The following is a 25,979-nucleotide window of genomic DNA, read 5'->3' as shown; positions in this document are numbered from 1 at the left end:
CAAATGCCTTTGTTACTTTTCTGTCAAAATCACTTAAATAAACACTCCCTTCCACCACCCCTCTAGTATTTAATTCTGTCATTCATGCCCTTATTCCCAATGAACTGCATTGACATTTACTGCCTATATACTGTATTATCCCAGTTTCTTTGAAACACAACAAGCCCACCCTTAATTCATTCCCCCACTTCCCCAACTCTCTCTTTCCCTCATTCCGTTCCTTCTCTGTTTCTAACATCTTATTCCTCCCTCCACCTTGCCTACTCCTCTCCCTCATCTGTGACATTCTTTTAATGAACAGTTGAATATATTGTAATATTGTTTTAATAAACAATATGTTGCTATTTAATATTCAGTTCGCATTCAGAAAAAAATATGCTTGAAAATGTGTTTGTTTCCATCTCCTTACTTACATTTGTTTGTATTGTTTAAAACCGATTTACATCATTCACACTTTTCATCATAAACCACAATGTTGGCTTGAAAAGGACCAAATGGATAAGTGCTCTACCATGTTATCACATTTTAAATAAATAAATGGCATTTGTGAGGTGATTCATAACATCTTTTATTTCCTGAGATGGTACACAATAACGTTAAAAACAGTCATTTTACGGCAATTATCTGGTAATGCAAATAATGTGAAATATATTATGTGAAGTTGTTCAATCTCGCCATTCATTCTTCACTGATGGATTCAGAGCCGATCCATCGGCTCCAACACAGCCATTAGCAAAGCTCAAGGTTTGCCAGTACCTCGAGACCAAGCCCCTTATCCCATGATGCACTGCTGGAATTACCTCAGATCTAGTTTGCCGCGGCATGGATCTCAGTGGTTCCAGTTTGCTCGAGCCTTGTTTTGACACAAATTCACTTTACACAAGTTCTTTTGGAAAAATTCTTTAACTTTTATAGATAGTTGGTTATATATTCAGCTCCTGTAGTTATCTCTTTAGACTTATTCCCCTGGTGCTTCATAGTTTAAATATTTGTAGCAGCCTCATGTTAGACCTAGTTATTCAGAGTGTGTGTGTGTGTTTACTTACTTCTTTAGTGTGCATTATACTTTTAATAGTGCACTGTTACACTTTTAGTAGCATTGGCCTTCTTTTCTTAGGCCATTGTTAGAGTGTGTTCTGTTTTAATGTTGAGCCTAAGGATAGCTTTAACTTTTAGGCTGTTTTATATTGTTGGCCATTTTTCTCCAGCCATTTGTTAAACGGTGTTGGTTAATTAGAGTGTTTCTTGAGCCTTGGATACATTTTCTTTTAGGTTGTTTTAGACTGTTTAGTCAATCTATTGTTTGTTAATATGTCTGAAGAAAAAGACAAGCACCCAAAGTCTGGATTCAAAAAATGTTCAGACTGAGGGCAAAAGATGTTTCTCACTGATGGGCATGTTCAGTGGATGTATTGTTTGGGTGCGGTGCACTTGCAAGAGTCCTGTAGCATTTGCCATCCCTTTTCTTCAAGGGTTCTTTTAGAGAGGAAAAGGAAACTTGTGGATCGAGGTTTGCTGAAGCATCCTTTTACTGAAGCTTTGTCTGACCAGAATGGGGCCAGCAAGTCTTCTAAATCATCAAAATCATCTACTGATTCTAAGGCATCTAAAAAGTCTAAAAAAGTGGAGGATTCTTGGATTTTGGCTCCACAGCTTTTGGTGCCGAATGTCTCTTCTTTTCGGAGCCGGCCCACTGTTTTGGAGCCGGTCTCTGAGACACCTGTATCTCCAATTCTCCACTCGGCACCTTCGGTGCACTCTGCTAGATCTTCTGTCAGCCTCTCGGATTTGGATATGGACTGATTGGTACAGAAGCTCTTACAGGCACCAGGCCTTGCCTAATTGTTGTTGGCTCCGACCCCAGCATCGGAACTGAAGACCACCATCCCAGATTTGACTGCTCCTCCTCTGAGCTGTACCGAATCTTCTGAGCCAGAGGAGGCCTACCTGCTGTTTGTGGAGCCTTTGGAGCCGAGACCTGCTATAGTGTCATCAGATCCATCTACTCTGACATCCTCAGCACCGACCGGGGACTCTGGGGGCTGATACTCTCCTGTCGGGTCTGGGGAGGATAGTCGTATCAATTTGTTGGTGCCGACTCTTCCTCTCAGGGCCTTGGCTCAGATGAGCTTGGCTCCTACTTCCGGCTCAGAACCCATGGCCTCTGTGCGGGAGGGGATGGCAGTTCCCTCAGGTCCATTGACTCCTTCTCATTGGCGTCATGATGCTTTCAAAGCCATGGGGAGAGCCTTGTCCCCAAAGACATCTTTGACACCAGGTCTGGTCTCTTCTTCCCCCAAAGTGCCTGTGTCTGCTTCTGCCTCCATCGTCCAGGCCATGCATAGAGACCCTGAGCCTCAGGTAGCCCCACAGGGTGCCCCTTGCTCTTCTGAGACCTCGCCAGATGCTCCCACTGAGGAGGCCCCCAGGAAAAGATTGTGTAAGAGGAGACACTTGGACTTCCAACAGGAGTCTTTGACATCTGATACTGACTTTGATGAGTCAGAAGGGTCCCCATGATCTCCCTCTGAGGATATCTCCTTTGCAGAGAAACTCAAAATCCTTAGGCAGAGAGGTGTTTGGCAATCCAAATGCCCTACTGAGGATGAGTCAGTTCTCCTGAAGGCTTTTGGGTCTCAACCTTCCACCTCTTGGGTGTCTCTGCCCTTTGATGAGCTCATGCAGCTGGTCTCTCAAAGGGCATGGGAATCACCGGAGTCCATGAAGCCTGTCCCACGGAGGCCCAACAAGTTCATTTCTACCCTCGTAGATAAAGATTTTTTTGTCCAAGGGAGTCCCTCTTGATGCCATGGTGGTGGTGGCGGCCACCAAGAAGGAAATGTCTGAGACTTCCTTGATGATCCATCCTCCTAAAAGAGAGTCCAGAATCATGGATCAATTTGGGAAACACATGTTTGGTTCAGTGACTTTTACACTCCGATCCCTGAACTATTTGACCCACTTCAACAGACTGCAAAGAGATCTCCTTAAGGAGTTGGGAGATATTCTTCAGGGTACTCTAGCTGCTGGGGCTTTTGACAAAGTTGCTGCCCAGCTCACTACCTTAAATTCCACTCGTCCATGTGTCTCATATCATATGCAGCTGATGGGACTAGTTGCACTAAGACGGCATTCCTGGATGCGCTTGTGTTCCTTCGCGGTGCCCTTTAAATCTTCATTTGTCAACACCCCTTTTGATGGCTCATCTATCTTTGGGCCCAAAGTGAAGGAAACTCTCACCAGGTGTGAGCAAGAGGGAAAGACTCTGTCTGCCATCAGAGTCCATTTTTCCACCCCTACTTGGCCTTACCCCAAAGGCCAATGGGGAGGGAAAATGTGGTTCCAAAAAGCCCAAGGAGCCTTTCAGGACACATGTGGTCAACCCTCCTCCAGGGGCAGAGGAGGTGGTAACAATGGAAAATGCCGGCCTCGTGGAAGAGGGGGTCCGCAACACCAGGCTGACAGAGATCACTTCTCTGGTCAACCCTATCAGCGATCCTGAAGGGAGACTCGACTGTCCTGCTCTGGAGGCAGTTGGGGATCGCTTATCTTTATACCCAAATGCCTGGCTACATATAAGAAACGACAACTGGGTACAAAGTATTATTTCCAGAGGGTATTTCATACCATTCTTCACCCAATCCATGCCTCCAAAGAGAATCCCGGATGTTCCACCCAGTTACAGGGAACAAGCAACTATAGAGGTCTGCAAGTTGCTAGAAAAAAGAGTCATCCAGCCAGTCCCAGCAGACCAAATAGGATCCGGAACTTACTCAAGATTCTTTTTGGTTCCAAAGAAAACAGGGGACTGGAGGCCTATTTTGGACCTCAACAGACTCAACCAATTTGTAAAGAAAGAGACGTTCTGGATGGTTACGCTTCAGTCAATACTTCCCTTTTTAGGGAGAGAGAATTGGATGTGCTCAATAGATCTCAAGGATGCATACTACCACATAAAATGGCCAGGCCATCCAGACATCATTTGCATTTCTGACTGGGAGCCAATCATTATCAGTTTTGAGTCCTGCCCTTTGATCTCACTACAGCCCCCAGAGTGTTCACCACATGCATGGCAGTGGTCACGGCTCATCTGAGGCTTCTAGGATTCTAGGTGTTTCCATACCTAGATGATTGGCTCCTTACCTCCACCACCAAGCATCAACCTATTCAGGCAAGAGAATACACTCTGACACTCTGCCATCACTTAGGCATTACAATCAACTCAGAAAAATCTGACTTGTTGCCATTGCAGCATATTGTCTTTATAGGGGCAGAGTTAGACACTTCAACCACCACTCTACGACTACCAATCGAGAGGATCTTTCTCCTTCGCCAGCATGTCAACTCATTAGTGTCAAAGGACAGAGCACCAGCCACAGAAGTCCTAAAAGTATTAGGTTTGATGACTGCAACGATCTTGGCCATACCAGGCCAAGGATGCACATGCGGATTCTTCAATGGCTGTTGTTCACCCAATGGTCCTATCAGGAACTTCCAATCAGGCATATGATTTTGATTACAAACTCTTGCAGGAGAGATCTCCAGTGGTAGTTGACATCTCTTCATGTAACTATAGGACGTCCCTTTGTTCTACCCCCTCCAGTAGCCACTGTGACCACGGACGCTTCCCTGATAGGGTGGGGGGCATTTTCAGGGAATGACCGCCCAAGGCACGTGGACGGATCAAGAGTCACACCTACATATCAATGTTCTGCAGATGAGAGCAGTACTTCTGGTGTTGCAGTACTTTCAGGACTCTCTTCCTCTAGGGATGATTGCAGTTCAGACAGACAATATGTCGGTAGTCTGGTACTTGAACAAGCAAGGCGGGCCCAAGTCTTACCCCCTTTGCCGAGAAGCCCTCAGAGATTGGCAGTGGGTTGTCTCCTACCAGCGCTTTCTGTTGGCAATGCACATCCCAGGGAGATCCAATGTGATGGCAGACAAACTGAGCAGGGCAATTTTGTTGCCACACGAGTGGTCCCTCAAACAAAAGATTGTGGACAGGATTTTTTGCAAATGGGGCCAGCCTTGCTGTGATCTTTTTGCCAGTCAAGTCAACACCAAATGCAGAAGCTACTTTGCCCTGATTCCCCCTCCGGGACAACCCCTGAGAGACGCACTCATACACGATTGGCCCCCAGGTCTCCTCTATGCATTCCCTCCAATCCCTCTTATACCTAGACTTCTACAGAAAGCAATGTTGCTAGGAAGGACTATCATCCTCATAGCCCCACATTGGCTTTGGCAGATTTGGTTCCCATTTCTTCATCATCATCTATTGGAGGATCCATGGATTCTGGACCCACTTCCAGACCTTCTGACACATTCGTCGGGGGACCTCCATCCCTCATTGCAGTCACTGAAGCTCACAGCTTGGCTGCTCCAGTTCCCCTCATAGCCAGGCTTCATGATCTTTCTGATGAAACAAGACAGATCCTCTTATCATCTCATAAGCCGTCCACCAGAAGACTATATCTTAGTAAGTGGAAGAGATTTTCCATATGGACCTCTAAACGGAACATTGATCCTTATCAAGCCCCTTTGATGTCCATTTTAGAATTCTTGACTATGATTTTGAATGAAAGAGCTGCAGCTGCTACAGTCCGGGTCCAGTTGGCTGCTATATCTAACTTTCATCTCGGAGTGGGCAGGCTAAATATAATGTTCCACAAGTTGTCCAAGGCCTTTCTCAAAGGGACCTTCCACATGAGGCCTCCAGTGAAAACTCCTTATTCTCCTTGGAATCTAAACTTTATGCTGTCTTGCATGATTCTTCCCCCATTTGAACCAGCATCATCTTGTGATCTCAAATTTTTATCATGGAAAACCATATTTTTGATGGCTATTACTTCTGCCCGCAGAGTGTCAGAACTTCAAGCCTTATCTATCAGCCCTCCTTATTTGATTTTTCATGCTTATAGAGTATCGCTTAGGACAAACCCCTCCTTTTTACCCAAAGTTTATTCTGAATCCAATATCAACCAAGTCATTGAGGTGCCAGTCTTCTTCCCTAACCATGCCAACAAATTAGAGTACATGTTGCACAAACTTGACGTTCACAGACAGCTCAGATATTATTTGAACAGAAGAAAATATGTTAGAAAATCAGATCAGCTCTTTGTGTCTTTCTTTGAAGCCAGAAAAGGTAGACCAGTGGCTAAAACAACACTTTCTAAATGGTTATCTGATTGTATCACTTTTGTTTATTCAGCTGCTAATATGCCCTTACTGCACAAGATTAAAGCTCATTCTACCAGAGCAGTTTCTACATCTTCCGCATTTCAAGACAAATTACCCCTTGATAACATTTGTGCTGCAGCCACTTGGTCAAAACCTCATACTTTTATCACTCATTACAATGTTGATAAGGCCTCCAGGGAGGAGGACCTCCTTTGGGTCTACGGTCCTGAAGAATGTACTCCCATGAGCCACCCGAGATTCAGGGTGCTAGGGACGCTACCCATCAGTGAAGAATGAATGGTGAGATTGAACAACTGCACATTAAGAAGTTATGTACTCACCATAAAGTTCCATGTGAGTTGCTCCATCTCGCTTTCATTCTTACGTCCCTCCCTCCATCCCCCACCTGGCTGATAGTTGACCTAGAGGCTGGTCTCATCCTGGTTATTCAATCCTTCTTTCTCTTGGGAGAGTAGTTCTCTTACAGGGATATGGTACATGCAGCAAACAAGATCTGAGGTAATTCCAGCGGTGCATCATGGGATAAGGGGCTTGGTCTCGAGCTACTGGCAAACCTTGAGCTTTGCTAATGGCCGTGTCGGAGCCGATGGATCGGCTCCAAACCCATCAGTGAAGAATGAAGGTGAGATGGAACAACTTCTTATTAGCACCTTTGGAAAATATGTAATACTAAAAGAAAAAGACGTCGAAAAGACTAAAAGGGAGGCATTTGGGGATGAAATTCACCCCCCTTACTCCAAGCTTGCACCAGACACAGGTATCAACATGGAGAAAACAGCAGTATAAAGATATGTCTGCATCTGCATCTGCCTCTGCATACCTACACACTGTAAATGTTAGTGCATGCAAACCACCTTTAAGTGTAAGTAACACACAGACATTTGTGATTCTTTAGTATTACTTCTCTTGGTAGATGCCATTAGTACTGTAACATCTGCAATCTATATGTTACTTGCACCACACACATTAACCATCCAGTCCCAGCATCAGTGCATGTACTGTCACATCCAATGTCTCTGTGTTTGAAGAAACCTTCCTCAGCCTGGTAAGCATCAATGGACCAGAGTGCATGCTAAGGGAAACCTGTAGCTCATCAGTGCCATGTCTATGCCAGTGATGATCAGAGACTCCACAAGTCTGCACGTATTTGACTCTTCAGCTTCATTTTCACCTATTTGTTCTATTATTTGGATCCTCTTCTGCTGCCTCCTCCTGTCCTTTAAAGGAGCATTGCCCTTGGTTTATAGACATTTATGTTGTCAGTGAGCAAAATGACTGCCTTCCCCTCGCTTGATCAAGCACTGACCAGATATGTATCAAAAACAATAGGACTCATACAACACCTGTTTTATTTGCACCCCCCACACCCCTGCTAATTATACATATACCAAATCTGAGATTGCACCATTATGAGGAAAGAAGCAATAGCACAATCCCACAATCCCACACAGAAGAAGTCCCATTCAGTTCAGTATTCCTGTTTTCCCAGCTTGATATTCTGTCGTTCACTCATCTTAGTGTTTGATTGCTTAGTAGGGATTCACAGATAGGTGTGTGTGTGTGTGTGTGTGTGTGTGTGTGTGTGTGTGTGTGTGTGTGTGTGTGTGTGTGTGTGTGTGTGTGTGTGTGTCTGTCTGTCTGTGTGTTTATGTATGTGTTTGTATACTGTACATACATCTTAGAATATGAGACATATTAATGATTTACATATTTACATGTGCTGCAGTTTATTTAGGTAACTGTGCCTTTATGTGATGGGTCTGCATTTGTTGGAATCTTCCTATTATTTTGTAGCTCACTTAATTTTTTTTTATAGATTTTAGGGAAAAAAAAGGTGTTTTGCCCAATATACTAACAGGGCTGCTATTAGTTTTAATAATATCATGGTTTCATGTTACAATAGTTTAATTTCAAGAGAATGGCCGGGCATGCACATTTGGGTTCCTGTTTAACTTTGTTTTTAAAAGACCTACTCATAGTTCCACACCATCGATTACATTTTCAGTATGATTTAATTTACCCTTTGTTTGAACATTGTTGGCTATCTACCATTGCATATAAGCCAGTTAGTATGATTAGTCTCTTCCCTTATCTGTATCATTTTCTTTAATAATTAAATATTGCATTGCAGCTCTTGGAATTTATTGCATACTACTCTTGAAAACAAAGCCTTAGTTATTTTATACTTTCAGCATAATGGAATTAGAAATATCATTGAACAGAATATTATTAACATCTAAACATTTTCTAAATATATAATACGTGTACAGTCATTAACATATCTATAAATAGCTACAAGTAAAAAGACCATCTTGTAATAACTAAACAGATGAATGCTATATAAAAAAGTCTAACAGCTTACTAAATATAAAATTAATTTTGCATATCACAGCCTTCAGTATAATAATAAAACCAACATCCTCTATAAAATCTCTAAATTTCATGATGTGTTTAATTATATTATGAAATATAAATTAATGATATTAGTTAAACGCTAAATAAAGGGTCACATACGAGGGTTTATGGGAGATCACATAATTGTTCCTTGTTGTTCTAATACTTCCCTTCATAATGAAATCACATACTGTAAGGCATAGCTAGATAAAAATATTACTACAGTTTAAATATATTTGCATAAGCTATTGTTTGATTTCTGTGCTTCCTCTTCTTCAATATTCACATGCAGTTAATTCAATTGGCACTGTTACCAATGTATGTCTCCGATACCTTTACATCACTCAGATGCAGCAAAAATCTCTTGTGTCTTTAATGTATCGTATGATCTTAGTCACCAATCGCTTTATTATAAAATCTGGGAAATTTGATGCTACATTGGTTATATACCTAGCTGGCACTACTGACCTGAGAGGAGGTTGCAAGACATTCTTGTGGATTTTAGGCATATCTTGCAAACACACATGCACACACACACATATATATGCTATTTTGTAATGCTTATTACTCAGATAGCCAATGCATTCTTCAAAAACCATGTCATTGAACAATAAATCTAATCACATGTCATTATATGTACAGATTCATAGATATTCCATGGCCACTGATTATATGACCATTCACACCTGTCCAGTACCCTCCCTCAAGCCACTGTTCCCTTCCATCGGAGGGTCATACCACTCAATCATGGAGTAAATTTCGGGATACTTATCTAGTCATCTATTTTTCAAGGAAGGCAGTGATTTACACTGCTTACCAGGCAAGGAAAGTCCATTCAAGAGGAATGAGAGGTACTGGGTTATAAACCTGTCCTTTCTCCATGTTTTATTCATCTGGACCCTAGTTCTAGTACCAGTGGAGTACTGGACTTTTGGAAATACAGGATGTCAGAGACAACCAGATTTTAACAGCTTACTAAGTAACACAGAGATCCTCTTTCAAAAGTCTATAACACAATGAATAAAGAGATAAAGTTTACAGCCTCTCTTGGTAGCTCAGGGACTTTTGAGACTCAGAGGGGAATTTATCATACTCTTGACTGTTTTGGGGGTTAAAGGAATATAAAAAGGAATAACATAACTTTTGTATTTCTTACCCAGATAGGAAACACAACTGGAATGATAATCCTTATACATAACATGTTGACAGCAAGCATACTAGCCCTTTGAGGGAGACAGAATGCAGGATTTCTTAAAATCTTATGACAAAAGAAAGAAACCCGGGTATGTATCTGCAAAAGTCTGAATAAGTAAAGCTGATCTCTGGTACTAAAGGGATGCAAATCTGATGAAAGTTTGCATAAGCATACAAACTACAAGAATGTTCTGAATTTTGGTACATCCAAATGTCCTTACACTAACATGTCGTTTCATGCTAAGGCTAGATGTATGGTGCATAAGGAAGGAGCCTGAAGCTTTGTAGACTGATAGGATGTATGTTATTCTGGCAAGATATGCCCCTATGTATCTAGTCTCTAATTTTAAATATATATATATATATATATACACACACACACACACACACACACACACACACACACACACACACACACACACAAAAAAATCACTTCTTTCATTTTCTTACCATCTACTAGTAAACAACTATTTTTAGCAGACATCACTTTCATTACTAAATCATATTATAGTGTATCCATTGTTTTACCACCTTTGTCACTGGGATTATTATAACATTCTGTTATTCTTGTTAACAGTATAAAAACAGCTACCTCATTTAATTTGAATGAGTGCAGGCATTCCTAACTTTGACAATGTAAGGGCAGAAATATATGAGGTTCTCAGACACTGGAAACTGCTTTTGGCTCCAGAAATGGCACATTTATTTGATAGGTTCATGGGTTCATAAGTAAGTACTGGGCTAGCTGCCCTTGCAGGCCATTTTAAGATTAGCCAATTTCCCTTTCTGTGCTCAAATTAACCTATTCTATTTAGGTAGAGATTGGTCTTACCTATTCCATGGTTATTTACTATACTGTGCCTAATGAGAATAACTGGAGTCATACCATAGATAACGTAAGGGGATCCATGCATGGGCTAAAGCAATTAGGAGTATAGCAGGCAGTTCAGAGGTAAATTTTCTTTTTCCCATTCATAGATCCAAGTTGTGCATGAACATAGACAGGGAACAGTTTTGTTTTATGTGGATAAGAAGTCTGTTCCAGAGCAGTGGTATCCTCTGCAAGAAATACATGTCCCCTCAAACCATTCTGTTGATGTTGCAGAAGAGGTTTACATCCCAATACTGAGTATTTCTGATGCCATTTGACTTAATCCATCAGTATTGGGTCAAAGGATGCCTTGTATGCCTGACACAGGTCATCTCTTAGTAGACTGTAGGATACCAAGTATTGTGACAAGACTTTGAGTTGGTCCACGTAGGACATGTTGTTTAGGCCGTGAATCCTTTTAGCAAGGTATCTCTGTGGGTGCTCCAGTTGCTGCATGTATTTGTTGAAATACATGCCAAAAGGGGCATTATTTTCAATGACTGGTCTAACTGATGGCTGGGTAAAGGGGGACAATGACATTACTAGATCCAGACACAATTTCTTTGTTTATAATCTGCACAATATAGAAGTACTTTCTTACAACTATGAGCACATGTTGGTCAAAACTTAGGTCACTGTTCACATAAGTTCTTCTTAGAAGTGTATTGTCAATATGGTAGCTCCCTGGGTTAGATGACTTATAAACAATACAATAATGCATTTTTGGCATTTAGTTTCAGTACATGATTTTGCCACCAGTTATTTATTTGGGACAAACCTTTCTACACGATGACTGTCATTTGAGGATTTATCAGTCATACGCAAACTTAATCAGCCAGAGCCCTTTGGTATTGGCTTTTACTTCAGAGGGGAGGTTCCAGCACAGAATCCTGGAAAGTCCATTATGGCTTGTCTCTCTGTGGAAGTAATATCCTCTGTTTTGACTTCCTGCTTCCTATATATGAGCCAGCTGGTAATTTAGAAGGTGACATAGGGTTTATTTCCAGTTAATTTAGCTTTTTGTTTTGGCCTGGTCAAGTATGTGGTGTGTATCGTTTTGCCTTTATCTGTTGCTTTGGTGACCCTTTCAAAAAAATCCAGCAGATTAAGTAAACATGACCTGCCTTTGATGAATCCAGATTGAGACTGGTCCAATGTTTGGAGGTTCCCTATATCCTGATTGATTTGTTTCATGATGAGTCTTTCTATGGCTTTGCATATGAGGCTGGTCAGACTTATTGATCTGTAATTGCCTGGGTCTGTGAAAGGTCCCGTCTTATGCCAGGAATTGACTGTAGCTGTTCTTCATTCACTTGATGAAAAGCCTGTATGGAGGCTGAGATTGAACAGTGTTGTTTCTGGTGTGCCTAAATCATGCTTTGTGATATTTAAGATGCATCCACCGATATCGTCAGGACCCATCAATGCAGTATTCTTAGCTTTTAATAGCACTTTTAGGACTTCTGGCTAAGATCAAGTGTAATGTGATAGCCGGAGGCAAGCCGGTTTTAGGTATATCTTGATAGACAGACAGAGGGGAGACAGGGGTAAAGTTATCACTAAATATATTGACTAGTAGGTTATCTATATCTTCAGCCTCTGTGTAGCATTGTTCACAATCAACTCAGCATATTGTTGCATTGTGCTTTTGAGATTATGAACATAAGTAAAAAATGTCTTGTGATTGTTTTGGTCTTGGGGTAGCTATTTTACCCTCAAACTTGGCTTTAGTGGATTTTATTAAGCTCCTGAGTTTGATTATTTCAGTGACAAGAACTGCAACATTCTGTGAATTATTCTTACTTTTAGTCAAAATTATTTTCCAATTCTTATAAAGCTTGTTGATATTATGGTTCCACCATGTGAGTTCTTTATGGAGTTTGCCCTGCAATTGTTCCCATGGGGTGCAGCTGCATCTATGCTTAAGTGCTGGTATAGGTTCATTGATTATAGGTTCATAGATTAGTACTAGGCTGAATGCCCTTGTGGGTCATTTTATGCCTAGCCAATTACCCCATTTGAGAATCAAATCCTGCACTTTGTGTCTGTAAGGTAAACATCTTAACCATTATCCTAACCTTCCAGCCCTTTGCCAACCGGTATAGTGTAGTGGTGTAAGTATCTGCATATTCAGTGGTGTTAACTGAGGATTTGAAGCTTTTTATGTATCACTTAGGAGTAGATAGTTTGGCTTAAAGAAATTTCTAAAGGTATCTTGGTTGGAAGGGATCTCTGGTTGCAGTTTTATTTCAAAAGAGACTGGTTTATGGTCAAACCCAACATACGATAAAGATATGCAACAGCTTATGTAAGATGCTGTTATATTAGTCAGGACAAGATGCAAGATGTTATTCCCCCAGTGGGTAATCTTGACTGATTGTTCCAGGGCATTTGTATTGACAAACTCCAGCAATCTCTGTGCTTGTGCACCAGTGGTGGTGTAGGTTTTCCAGACTATAGCTGGATAGTTTAGATCACCTAGGGAAACAGTATTGGGTTTAATACTGAGGGATTCAAGTTCCTGCAGAAAGGAGTTGTGGCTTTTTCATAGGTTCATAGGTTGGTACTAAGCTATCAGCCCTAGGCCCTGTACAAGCCTAGCCATAACAATTCCCTGGCTATTTCTTCCCACAGTATTTACTTTTTGCATCATGGAGGGAGTTCTTTAGTTAGCTAATATATACAGGGCCTTTCTGATGATAATTGGGCATGAAGAAGCTCTAGTGCCTCATGCTGCTTTATCGGTCTTGATGTGAGTCTCTTCTGGATATAGATTGAGACCCCTCCACATTTTTCCCTCCTGCTCAGTAGCTGGTTTAAACACGTGGAAGGTGTTAGAGTCCTGCATATCCAGAGTGCTCTCCACTATTTTAAACAATGTCTGAGTCTCTACACAGATGTCAATGTCTGCCAGGGTGAGAAGGGCTTGTAGGGATTGGAGTTTCTTGTTTAGGCTCCTACTATTGATTGGAAACACCTTCATATTTTCCTTTGCTTGTTTTTTTTATATTGGTAGGTTCATCAAGGTGGTGTTGCCTAAAAATGGCAATATGGGGGTGGACAATGTCTTTGCCAGTAATCAAAGCCTTGGAAGGAACAGATGCAGACCATCCCTGGTGAAGCAGTGTGGTCTGTTGATCATATCCTCCCATGCTGACAAATATTGGATCCCCTTTGAATGTCAACAAAAACTAAGTCAATTATTGAGGCCAGTTATTTTTGCTCATATCACAGCATCATCCTTGCAGAAGGTAGAATTCTGCTCATATCTGCCTTGACACATAATCTGAGAGCTCCATGTGTGTCTTTATATAATCCAGGAAGGTGCACTTCAAGTCATTGACACCAGCATGAGCTATGACAGGGTGATGCTGGTGCTTCTTGTCCAAGGACTCAGTGCATGTGTGATCTGATGGATCATGGCACCAGACAAGCAACTGATCATCACTGTTTTCTTGTCCAGCCAGGTAAGAGTCGCATATGTTTGTCTTACAATGACGTCACCTATATCAAGAACATTTGGTTCAATCGATGCCTGCCTTATGACTCAGCATCTGTAACTTGGATACTCTGTAGACTATGTGATGAATAGGTTTAAGCTGTAGAGTGTGCTTTTGCCTGTGCTGTGGTTTGGAGATTTGCTAGGTTTAGGCAAATTAGTCTTTAGAATCTCAGCAAATGATGGATTATATGCATTGTGATGACCTTGGAGAGATGTAATGTGTGGTGTACTGACGATTGTAGTGTCTAAGTTTACTGTGTGTGAGATTTTTGCCGCCAAGGATATTATATATGCACATCTTTCACACACTGTGTTATGCTTTTTAAGTAATAGATGATCACCAGACAGCATGAGACAGATCTTACCCTGTCCAAAGATACCCATTTTAATTGGGCTGGTTAGAAAAGTTATGGGGAAGTGCTGGTCTATGATATCAACAGTAATGACTCTGGAGGCAGAGGTAACTATTGCTGCTTGGAGTTAAATTTTAGGAAAATGTCTGGGGGGGGGTCTTGTTACTGAGTATTTAAAGTTCAATACAAAACAACTAGCCTGGAAACCTCCTTCTACCACCAGCAAGAACCAGTAAACTAATAGTGAAAAAAAAACTCTGTAATTTAATACTAAAATCAATGAAAACAGTATCAGTACACTCAATATCAAGCAAGTTTATCAAAGGTCTTTTAGCCTGGTGAGTAGTTTAAGGGGAGAGGCTTTACAAAAATGACACTTATGTGCTTATTTTCAGCAACCAATAAACAGGGAAAGAGATGGAATTATGTTGTCAAATTATCATAAGGGGCGGGCAACAACAGATACACTAGGTTTAACAGCACAATTGCAACAAAGTGGGTCGAGAGAAAAACAACTAGACCAAACGAAAGAAACACGCCACGGAACAAGCCAAGATATCATAAATAAATATTTTATAAGTGCTTTCATCTCCCAAAATAAGATACTTCATCAGAATAAAATAGAACTTCCTCAAACAACTTAAGTAACCAAGTAGGTGTGACTGCCATTATGTAATCAACCAATCAGCCCCCTGCCCGAGCAAAGAAACCATTGCAAAAAAAGTCCAAAATAAACAGAGATACTAAAAACAAACTCCATACAACATTATTAATATTATTTACAATCTAGCAACATGGACTTTTAAAGCACTAAAAACAGAAAGGTATGGATTTAAACTTTGGGCGGTACTAGCAACCAACTTAAAATACCAAACAAAAGCTCACAATATTCAATCAAAGGTTTCCCATGGACCAAACCCTTGGGTTTAAAGGAACCTGTTCCAAAATAAACAAAATTGTTTCACAATTCCTTGTATGCTTATATAAAGCATCAGTCTCCACTTAAAGTATAATATCATAATTGTGTTCATATAATCTTTTCCGAAACATTTGTTCCATTTTTCTTACATAAAATGCTATATAAGATTAACAGAATGATTAATAAATGACCCCTTTGCTGTTACAGTTAAAATACCTGTAAGACGTTATTAATATTTTTCTAGCCTTCAAATATAGGGAGCTGCCTTCTAAAACATAAGAGCTTTTTTTAGATTTCTTGTTTCATTCTTATGTGGCTACTATGTATGCAGGCCAGGAGGTCATTGAAGAGCCTATCCCAGTTTCTCAATAGCACTGGCTCATTAAGTGACTTGCTCTGAGTCACATATTAGGAAAATGAAGGCTGAGAGATATCAAATCCTTTACTACTGGAAGCAGCTTGTCAACAAGCCATAGCCTAATACTTGGTGCTAACTGTCGGACACTAATAGTTCTTCTGGGGATAGAACCCAGAACCTTCTGCATGTAAATTGTATATGATAACCATACATTACAGATCCCACTGCAAGTCAGATTGTTTCAAAGTATCTGACCTATATTAGCTCTCTGCCTTTTAGTATGATATTGCATTGAAGCGATAGGAGATGTATATGAAGTACTCCTATATGCAACCTAAATCATTACATTTACCAATTTCTAGTTTAGGATTTTAAGGTTGAGCAACCTAACCTTTGGTGTTTTGATATTCTTTCATTTTTTATTTGGTCACGAAATAGAACTTTAAAAATATGTAAGTGTTACTTATTTATACTATAGCTGCATGGGTTTTCACTAGAGACTGTGGTTTCCGACCCCAACTGTACAAATGGTGAGAGCTCAGATTAGAAACTAATACTAATACTTTTGGTTGCTCATTTCCAAGAACACTGACGTTAATGTATGTGTATAACAGAAATGTCTGCATTTCAATCTATACACTTTTCCATCATCCCATGGAAAAAAAACACAAGACCATGATTTTGATGTTTTGCCAACTACGTTAAGTTTCATGCTGCAAAATCTGCAACAGTTTATGTATTCCAACTTGTAAATTTGCTAGTTTTTTGGAATTTCTGTCATAGTAGTATTTCTGTCTTTGTTTATTTTTTCCAGCATCTTTTTGTTAATTTTTCAAGCATAAGTTACTTAGCTGAAGTAGGAAATTTGCTTTGCAACCTTCTGCCCATTAATAGTTAAGCTGATGGGGGCTGACTCCTTGTAAAGAAGTATTCCTGAGCTCCAAAATTTTGAGACAACACTTCATAGCTTTTGTTACAACCCTCTCTCATTAGATTCTACACTCTAAAGATAATTCCATTCACTTGCCCACTGTATTGCAGATATTAGGGACTCAATGTTATATGTCTGAATTCCAATGCATGCACAGATGTTCTGAATCCCTAACTTTTGTATTGTGGACCATTCTGAAACACAAAATTAAGTGTCTCCTGTTTTAGGACGATAGGCTTTAATGCTCTAATCATACCTGAGCTTTTGTCTGCCAGTTTGATTGCTTCAAGGAATTTGGAATAATAATCTAGCCAGATATAATATGTTTTTTTTTTTCAGCTGTAACTCATCTTTACCCACACTGTTCCACAAACCATGTGGTACTGAGTATTGTAGCATCCCTTCCTTTGCATTGTTGCTGTGATATACAGTACAAATAGCATAATGGTGTACTACTACATAACATTCCTTAAAATCTGATTACTTTGCATTTTACTATTGCCAGATGTAGCATGCCAAACATTTGTTTCTTTAGTTGCTTGGAAACTATCATTTGTCATCTTTGAATATTAAGGTTTGAACACAACTCAATTGTTCGTGGAAAGAAAAGTGAGACTCAATTTCTTTCCTAACTAATAATTTTATGCCAGGCTAGCCTTTAACTTTAATATCTTTCAGTAACTGCAGTTCTCAGTTAGCATCAATATTTACTTGAAACTCTTTGCATTTTCTTCTGGGATCACACCTCCAAAATCAGCAAAAGGATGTCCAGTTCTTCCCATAATTCTTCAAGGTTCTCTGATGAATATGTTGAACTCTGTATATCTGCTACGTGTAGTTCTCCAGTCTGATCTGTATTTCACATTCAGAGCATACCTCTGTGAAATAAGTTACATCTTCTGCAATTTTAAATGCACCTTGGACAATGACTTTCTGAATATACTTTGCAAGAGTCTGCGGTCTATTTCCACCTGAATTGCCTTCCCTTAAGTATATTCATGGGATTTTTTCACATTCATACACAACTGCTAACAGTTCCTTTTCTATCTAAGTGTATCTCTTGTTTTGCCTCAATAAATGCTTTTTTAACATCTTTATGGAATTATCACATTTTAATCCATGGCATGGCTATGCATACATCAACAGAAAAGGAAACAAACCATAATAACATTTGCCATTATTTTCAAGCAATATAAATATGTTTTCTTTTTAACAATTTTCATTCTTTCCAATGTTAAATAAATTGCTCAGGTGATACCTCCCATTAAACCTCCCTCCTTCTGTTCCCCCTGAACATTGTTCTGAATGTATTGTTCCTAAAAGTTCCATTAACTTCCATTTATTTCTACGTAAATTGCTCCTTCTGTTTTCTTAAGATCTAATATTTTTAAACTTGATAAGACCTTACTGTGTCAAGCAATTCATTTCCTAAATCACAAATCAAAAGAATTATTTCCCTAGTTACAATCAGTTGCTTTCCAGCATTTCTGCAAAGTACTCTATGGGGAATTTTTGAAATCTACCAAGTTGTTACATTCCCAAAAACATGTTCCAAATCACCCATCTCTTTTCTGTCACAACTCCAAAATATTCTGACTGCCTAATAAACAATTCTCTAAAGTTTGCTTGCAGTATAAAATATCTATGCAAATCAAATACAATCATGCAAAAATCTTAAACCTTCTGTACCTTGTTGCATACTTGGGAGCCATACAGATGCCTTCTGATTATTCCATTGTAAATTGCTTTTCCATTCTATTTTTTCTAATATTTTTAACCTCCTCTGATTGATTCTTATATAGTAATCATGCAATGGTTTTATGTACTGTACTAACTATCCATTTTCATATGAACATAGGTTCAAAGGTTGTTGCTAGGCTATTGGTCCATGAGGATCTTTAGAAGACAGCTATTCATTCCCATTAAGTAAACAATAGATAATATTGTCTTTTAATAATTTTATTCAGTTCTTAATATTCAAAATAAATGTGAATATTGTCTTGGTTTACAAAGTGGCTATTCCATTTCCCCCATTAAATTGTCTCCATTTACTTTCCTTTCACTTTGATTTCTGTTCTGTTTTACTTCTGAGAATATTTATCACTGACCATGCTTAAGATTTTATTCATATGTGTTGCTTACTTGCAAATTTCCTATTCCTATAAATGAATTGGAAGAGCAGTCAATGGTGTCATTGATATGGTTCTGTACATTATTGAGAATGTTTTGTGGAAGCGCAGTCAATGGTGTCACTGATATGGTTCTGTGCATTATTGAGAATGTTTTGTGGTTCTGAATCCTTCGGTTTGTCCACGAGAGTTTGCAGTTTAAATATCTACAATATAAAAAAGATGTTATGCTTCTTATTTTTTACACATGAGAAGCTTTTGGCCTAATGCCACCACCCACTGGCCAGAGTACGATAATGATGTGCATGTAATTCTCTATTCATTTACGTTGAACGGCATTGCTTCAAAAACATTGTCAGACAAAATATTACAATCTATCCCAGTGTATAGTTTAAATTCAACATTCTGTTTAATTCATTCTCAGCATGTCTCTCTAATAGTCTTGAGTTACATTGATACCTTAGTGGTTTACCAACATTATTCTAGTATCACTGCATCAACTCCTTTCACTTTAGATGTAAGAATAAACAGCTCATTTTCATATTTCTTTTCAACAAGATGCACATTCGTTTTACTGCACTTGACAAACACTATAAGATTTATTCATAGAACGTCAAGATTTCCTAGCACACTTATAACCATGCCTACTAAATGAGACTTTCATTTTAATTGTGTATGTGTTCCTCTGGTCACTATTGCCATTACAGTACATTGGCATATGACTGTATTTTCCATATTTTAGTACTGTAAGATTTTTACTTTATTTCTCATTTTAACCTTTTTCGCTCACATTTTTATCTTACACACATCTTTTTCGACAGCTAATTCTTTTAAATGTGCATTAAAATTTCACATTCTCACTACACGTCTGAATCTCTTCACAAGGTCTTGTCTGTTTCTTTTAAATGCCTTCTCCTTCTTTCCTTCTTTCACTATTTCTTTTATCACATTTTTTACTTTATTTCTCATTTTAACCTTGTTAGCTCACATTTTTATCTCATGATCTTTTATTAATGAATCTTGCAACTCACCAAATACATTCTTTGGCTGTATTCTTCATTTCAATAGTGTAAGCATCTATAGTCTTTGTATGACCTTATAACCTTGAAAAAAATACAAATGGCAGATAAATTATAAACTCTTTCTAGGCTCTCTGTAACTCCTAAACTTCTAAGTATTGCAAATGGGTCATTCAACTCTTAAAAAAAGTAAATAGCTAGATGTCTCTAAATGTTTACACTTTTTCAGGCTTCTTGGATAATCCACTTACAGTAAGGAATAGATTAAATTTCTGGATCAATATTTTATGCTTTCTGCTAAGTTTCCTCGAACTAAAAGACTTATAGGTGTTTGAAGTTTAGCCATCATCACTGCAAATAATGGTCCTGTACTTTCAAATACATAAATTCTTGAAAGTAAATATATTTTTGCACTTCTGGAGATATATTGCTCCAGTTTATTGTAAGATCGTACTTGACTGATTTCATTTAGCTATTGGGAGAATTAACGTTATACCTCTTATTTTGTAATACCGATGTAAGGGCAGCTAAACTTAATGGCTTAGACAAAGTGACATATAAATTAATTTATAACTATGATGTTAGCTTAGTATCTGACTGTTGGCACAAAGGGTTACAGCTGTGAGCTGTAGTACAGGGAGTGATTCCCTCAGCCCTCATCTGCCTACTATGTAATCCTGACCAAGTAATGTAACCAGAAATTGCTCCTGAGTCACCTCTGAAAAGGGGCAGTGTGTCCAGTGGACTTACTTGTCTACCAAACAGATATTAGTAGTAGCAGTAGTATTCAGAGTCATCAGAAACTATTTGAAAATGCTGTCAAGCAACAGGGATTTAATTAAAATTTCTGGAACATTTTTGCGCATAAGAGATGCATGAGGAATTGTACTTTCAACTGCAGAACATTGACTCATGTGCAAATACTGAAACATGATAAATATACTTAAGTCTCCCATCATGCAGCTTACCAGATTACTGTCATCTGCTCACAAAGGGAATTAACTGCAGTCTTAGCATCTTGGTCCTAGTACAGCCATACCATACAAGTTATGTCCAGCCAGAATCCTCTAAGCATAACAGTCCTGCTTGCTCCTTAAATTTAACTCTCCTGGTTCCTCCTGAACTGTAATCCCAAACTGAGCTCTCTAAACCTAAAGCTGCCATGTGCTTAGTAATGCTAAACTCAATCCTCACTCCTCCACCATAAGACTAAACCTCCACTCACTCCCTAGCCCTAATCCCACAACTCATTCCATAACCTTAAAACTCCTACTCACTTCCCACAGCTCTTCAACTTACTCAGTTTCCTATAAGTCACAATGCTTCCAGCATTGTTCAGACTCAAACAGCCATTCAAGTGACAGCTCACGTAGGGTGAGTGGGAAAACAAGCACCTAAATTACACTGCGATCCATGAGTGGCCAGAACACAAGCAGATTTAGTACAACCCATACTACTGCCCTTCATGATTATTTGGCAAGCTATCCTCTCATGAAATAAGCAGTAGATGCACAAACACACCTTTACCCTACAGAAACAAAACAATCCCCAGCTTAGTTAGTATGTCTGAGTCCTGTGCTAGGCTGTTCCAATAGCCACCTAGTAAGCATGTGCAAAATGTAATACTTACTGCTCTATCATCAGAAAATACAGCTACTCGCCCCCACATAACCATATCTCAGTGCCTGTAACGTAATGCCTACTGCTCTATCATCAGAAAATACAGCTACTCGCCCCCACATAACCATATCTCAGTGCCTATAACGATAGTTTTTCATTTTTGTAAACACTGCAGTAACACTGATATTGGCTGTATTGATAAGTTTAGAACTGAGAAATCTTTTTCTCTTCTTCTAGCACTAGTAAGTAAAATGTGAGTGGGGACTGTTGAGGCAAAATGCAAAACACTAAAACTCCTTCCTGACATCACAGTGCAGAACTGAAATTTTCTTCAGACCCATAAAGCAAAAACAAGGCTTAATGTTTTATGAACAGTCAAGGGTGAGGGTTTCAGCTCCTTTCCTTCCCCACCCCCATAATGGCTGTATACCTCAGAACCTGAACTTAATTATTTTCTGTCTAAGTCTGCTCTTATTGAGATATTGCATTAGGATGTATGTAATCAGATTCAGACTCACTAAACATTGCCTGATAGTTATTAGGTTGGAACATACCAGTCAACATACTACTGATGCATGAAGGCTTTGAACTCCCTGCTTGCTATTCACACTGATAGTTATTAGGTTGGAACATACCAGTCAACATACTACTGATGCATGAAGGCTTTGAACTCCCTGCTTGCTATTCACAAACACTGCTGTCTTGGTAGGTGTGTTTGTTAAATGCCTCTGGACAAAGTCCAGTTCACCTGCTCTTTTTATTTGTATCTCAATATTTCTGCTGCTGTGTTTTTTAAACTCATTCTTCTGCTGATGCATGACTTGTTTTGTGTCTCTGCTCCAGGAAGATAAGTAGATAACTTTTACCAACCTCTAACTTTAAGCAGTTAAATTAAATGAAATTTTAGATTTTTAAAGTTTGTTATGCAATATTCTCTTTTTTATATGAATATACTATGTATTTTATATATTTATATATATATATATATATATATATATATATATATATATATATATATATATACATACACACAGAGCGAGAGAGAGAGAGAGACACACACACATATGTGTGTGTAAATATATCCATATATAAATATCTACAAAATGCCAGCTGTCCAAGGTACAATCACTTAAAACACAAACTACTTGGAGGCAACAACTTGGGACCTGAAGAACAGAGAAGGAAAACACCACAACAAACGTTTATCGCTTTTGTTCCACTTTAATAACCATTAACTTTGTCAGAAAATAGTACAACAAAGCTTAACATGTTTAATTATCCCCCTTTTCCTATATCTGTCCAGTCACATTCAACAAATTATTAATGATATCATCAAATAAGTCACACGATACATTCAAAAACTATCACCCTGCGCACAAGACACTGAAGGAATTAAAGAATTTTATACTTCAATAAACATTTCATATTGATATGTTCATTCAGCCCAGGTGTTTTATCAGCCCTAAGTGAAATCGGCCACCTTAATTCCCCGAGTCTCCAACAAATTATTGCAACCATTGGTAAACTGAAATTCATCTATTTGTTCCAAAACTGAAAAAAATTGAACTTTCTAAACCCATCACACACTAAATTATGTTTACACAAAGCATTTCACTTGTTCTTGTCTTTAATTGCTTTCAGATGTTCTCAAACTCTAATTTTAAGAGATCTCACACTTTTACCATTGTAAAATTGATGACAAGTGCTGCACACAATAATATATACCATATTTTTACTATTACAATTGTAGTACCCTCTAACTTCAAACCCTTATCTAAATGAGAAAAATACACTATGTTGGTGTTACTATTATACCTGCATTGTTTGCATGAACCACAGGAAAATGTACTGTCCCTTGTAAAATGTAGTTTGATATTACATTGCGGATGAAATTCTAGCATTGTCTTGAAAATGGTAGGTTTTTAATAACAAAATGTGGTTTATTACCCCAAATGCTAGTTAATTCAGGATTATCATTAATCATTTTCCAATTAACCATCACTATATTCTTAATTACTGAACTATGATTAGAAATAGCTATAGGCAAAGCAAAAGTTTTATCAATTGTGTTACCTATATGTTCCTTAACCTTACTGAATTCAATACCATTTTTCAAAATAGGGGGAACCTTGTCAACTTGATGTCTCTTCACCTCTTCAACAATAGGTGACAAATCTTTCAAAGAATATCCTATATCCACAAACAAATTTACAATGGTCTGAACTTCATGACTGAACCAGTCATCATTGCTGATAATAAGATTGGCCCTTATCAACTGACCAATAAACACATTTAATTTCATATAATCAGATGCCTACTATGGTAATGAAGATAGTTATTCTTAAAGGCATCTTTTTTATATACACAGCTATGAAAGCAAGAAGTAATTATCTCCATCTGAATAGCTAGACCTAAAAAGTAAATTTTTCCCATAGCCTCTTTAGTAAACTTCAGCCATGATAAACTCAAGCTGATTCCTTTAAAAACACATCAGATTCAACTGCATTCCTCCCCATATAAAAAATAAGTCATCAATAAATCTTTGATACCAACCAACATATTTAAACAGGGGATGGGTAATCAAAAAAACATGTTTCCACCAACATAACACTATATTGGGAAATGAAGGGGCCACATGAGCCCCCATAGCCACTCTACTCCCATTTTCTGTCGATAAAGTTCATTGTTGAAAGTAAAGTAATTGTTTTCCAGCACTAATTGCACAAGAGTCTGACATAAGTTATTAGTAATAACATCAACATTCATAACTTGACTGAGATAAGATTTCATAAACTCAGTACCTTCTTCATCTTCTGTACTAGTATACAAAAAAAAAAACATCAACAGTGCATACAAAGTTTTCATTAGCCTTAAATCCATAAAGCCTTAACTGGTTAAGAAAAGACCAAGAATCTGGACTGAAAACATACTCTGCTGTACAACTGGATTTAAAATTTTATCCAAATAATAAAAAATTGTCATGGTCGTATGTCTAGGACTAGACACAATAAACGGTGGATGAACCAGAGATTGGGAAAATATTTGGTATTCCAAAAACACATAAGAATTTGGCTCGTCCACCGTTGTTGCATCATTTATAGGAGGATGCTTGAGTGCTAAAAGGCAAGAAGCCATTAGCTGAGAACATTTTACCCCGACTCCATGTACAAAATAGGAAAAAGGGGGACACAAACATACATACTGCCACTTTTGGGTATTAAAACAATGGTAAAATCTCTCAAAATGTTGTAGTAATATATGCCTGCCTTCTTAGATGGTCAGTTTTTTTTCTATTTTCTCTTCTAAACTACAAACATGTTTACTTGCATAGTGATGTGCGTCACCAACAACTAACCTTGTTAGTTATAACTAACTGCAACATTAGTTTTAGCATTTTATGTTTTATAGCTGTTATATACAACCCACTGAAAACAGTGCACCCATAAATAACAAAGTAAGTGCATACAAGGCCACACAATACTTGTTTATTAAACTAAAAGCCTGCCAAAGCAAACTCTTTTGCAATAACATTAGATCCACAGTTTTCTAGTATTTTCTCTGCAGTTCTATTCTGTTACATCTGCTTATATGGATTACTGCAGCAGTTGCTTTTAAAGCCAGTTATAGTAACAACAGTTTTGTCTGAAAAATTAGACCTTGACTTTTTCAACATCAAAGGTAGAATGAAGAGTTTTGCTGATACAGACTCATTAAGAAGTGACCACTGAATGCAGAGCTAATGTTCAGGGACAAGTTAGAATGATTCAGGAATTAGTCACTGAGATGCAGCTGTGTGGAAGAATGCCATGGGGACATTTGCTTATTATTGTGAAGAAAAACAATGATTATTCCAAACGGAGTATTTATTCACTTTCCAAACTAAGCGCTAAAACTGCCAGCTATGGTGCCAGGAAATTTAAGCTCATAACCTAACTGCAAAGTCCATTAAAATAATAAAATAAAAACATGCCTCCTATAAGATGGCACAGAAAAAAATTCTGTTCTCAGTTCCGCAAATAGGAAACTTAATATTGCAATCAAAAGACATTTCAAGGTACAGCAAGCAAGCATATTATTTATTCGTTACAAGGCCTGAAACTAAAACTAGTCTATCATTTCTAATGAAAAGACTATAACAGCATCTGATGACAAGGTCTGAAACATTTAAGGATTAATTTAGTTAATGGTTATTTACAATCATAAGATAAATAATCTGATTAATGTTAGAAGTAAGACTATTGCCCCTATGGAGTGTGTTAATGGACATGATTTTGAAATTTTCATATTTTCCAGAAGATTCTCACTGCTTGCAGTAATTACTGTGATAAAAAGTGGCTGTTTCCATAGTGTGCAATTTGTGATTCGGAGACACATTAGCCCCAGTGTGGAAAGACCTCATTACTGGCTAATTTACATGCCCATAAATTGATGTTAACTACCATGAGTGCAAATCTGGATTTTTCTGTGGTGCATAACACTGGTGAC

The 25,979-nt window shown here is 38.4% G+C and overlaps 1 protein-coding gene across 7 annotated transcripts in view; it reads left to right on the top strand.

Annotated features, from left to right (window-relative positions):
- ANO4 (anoctamin 4) overlaps nucleotides 1-25,979 on the top strand; it is a 1,520,875-nt gene that overhangs the window by 616,771 nt on the left and 878,125 nt on the right. The window lies entirely within an intron of this gene.

Source organism: Protopterus annectens, chromosome 11.part0 (genome assembly GCF_019279795.1).
Source record: "Protopterus annectens isolate FY-2018-M chromosome 11.part0, PAN1.0, whole genome shotgun sequence".
Lineage (NCBI taxonomy): Eukaryota > Metazoa > Chordata > Ceratodontiformes > Protopteridae > Protopterus > Protopterus annectens.
The sequence above is the reverse complement of the archived record's forward strand: the minus strand, read 5'-3'. Positions and strand labels throughout refer to the sequence as shown.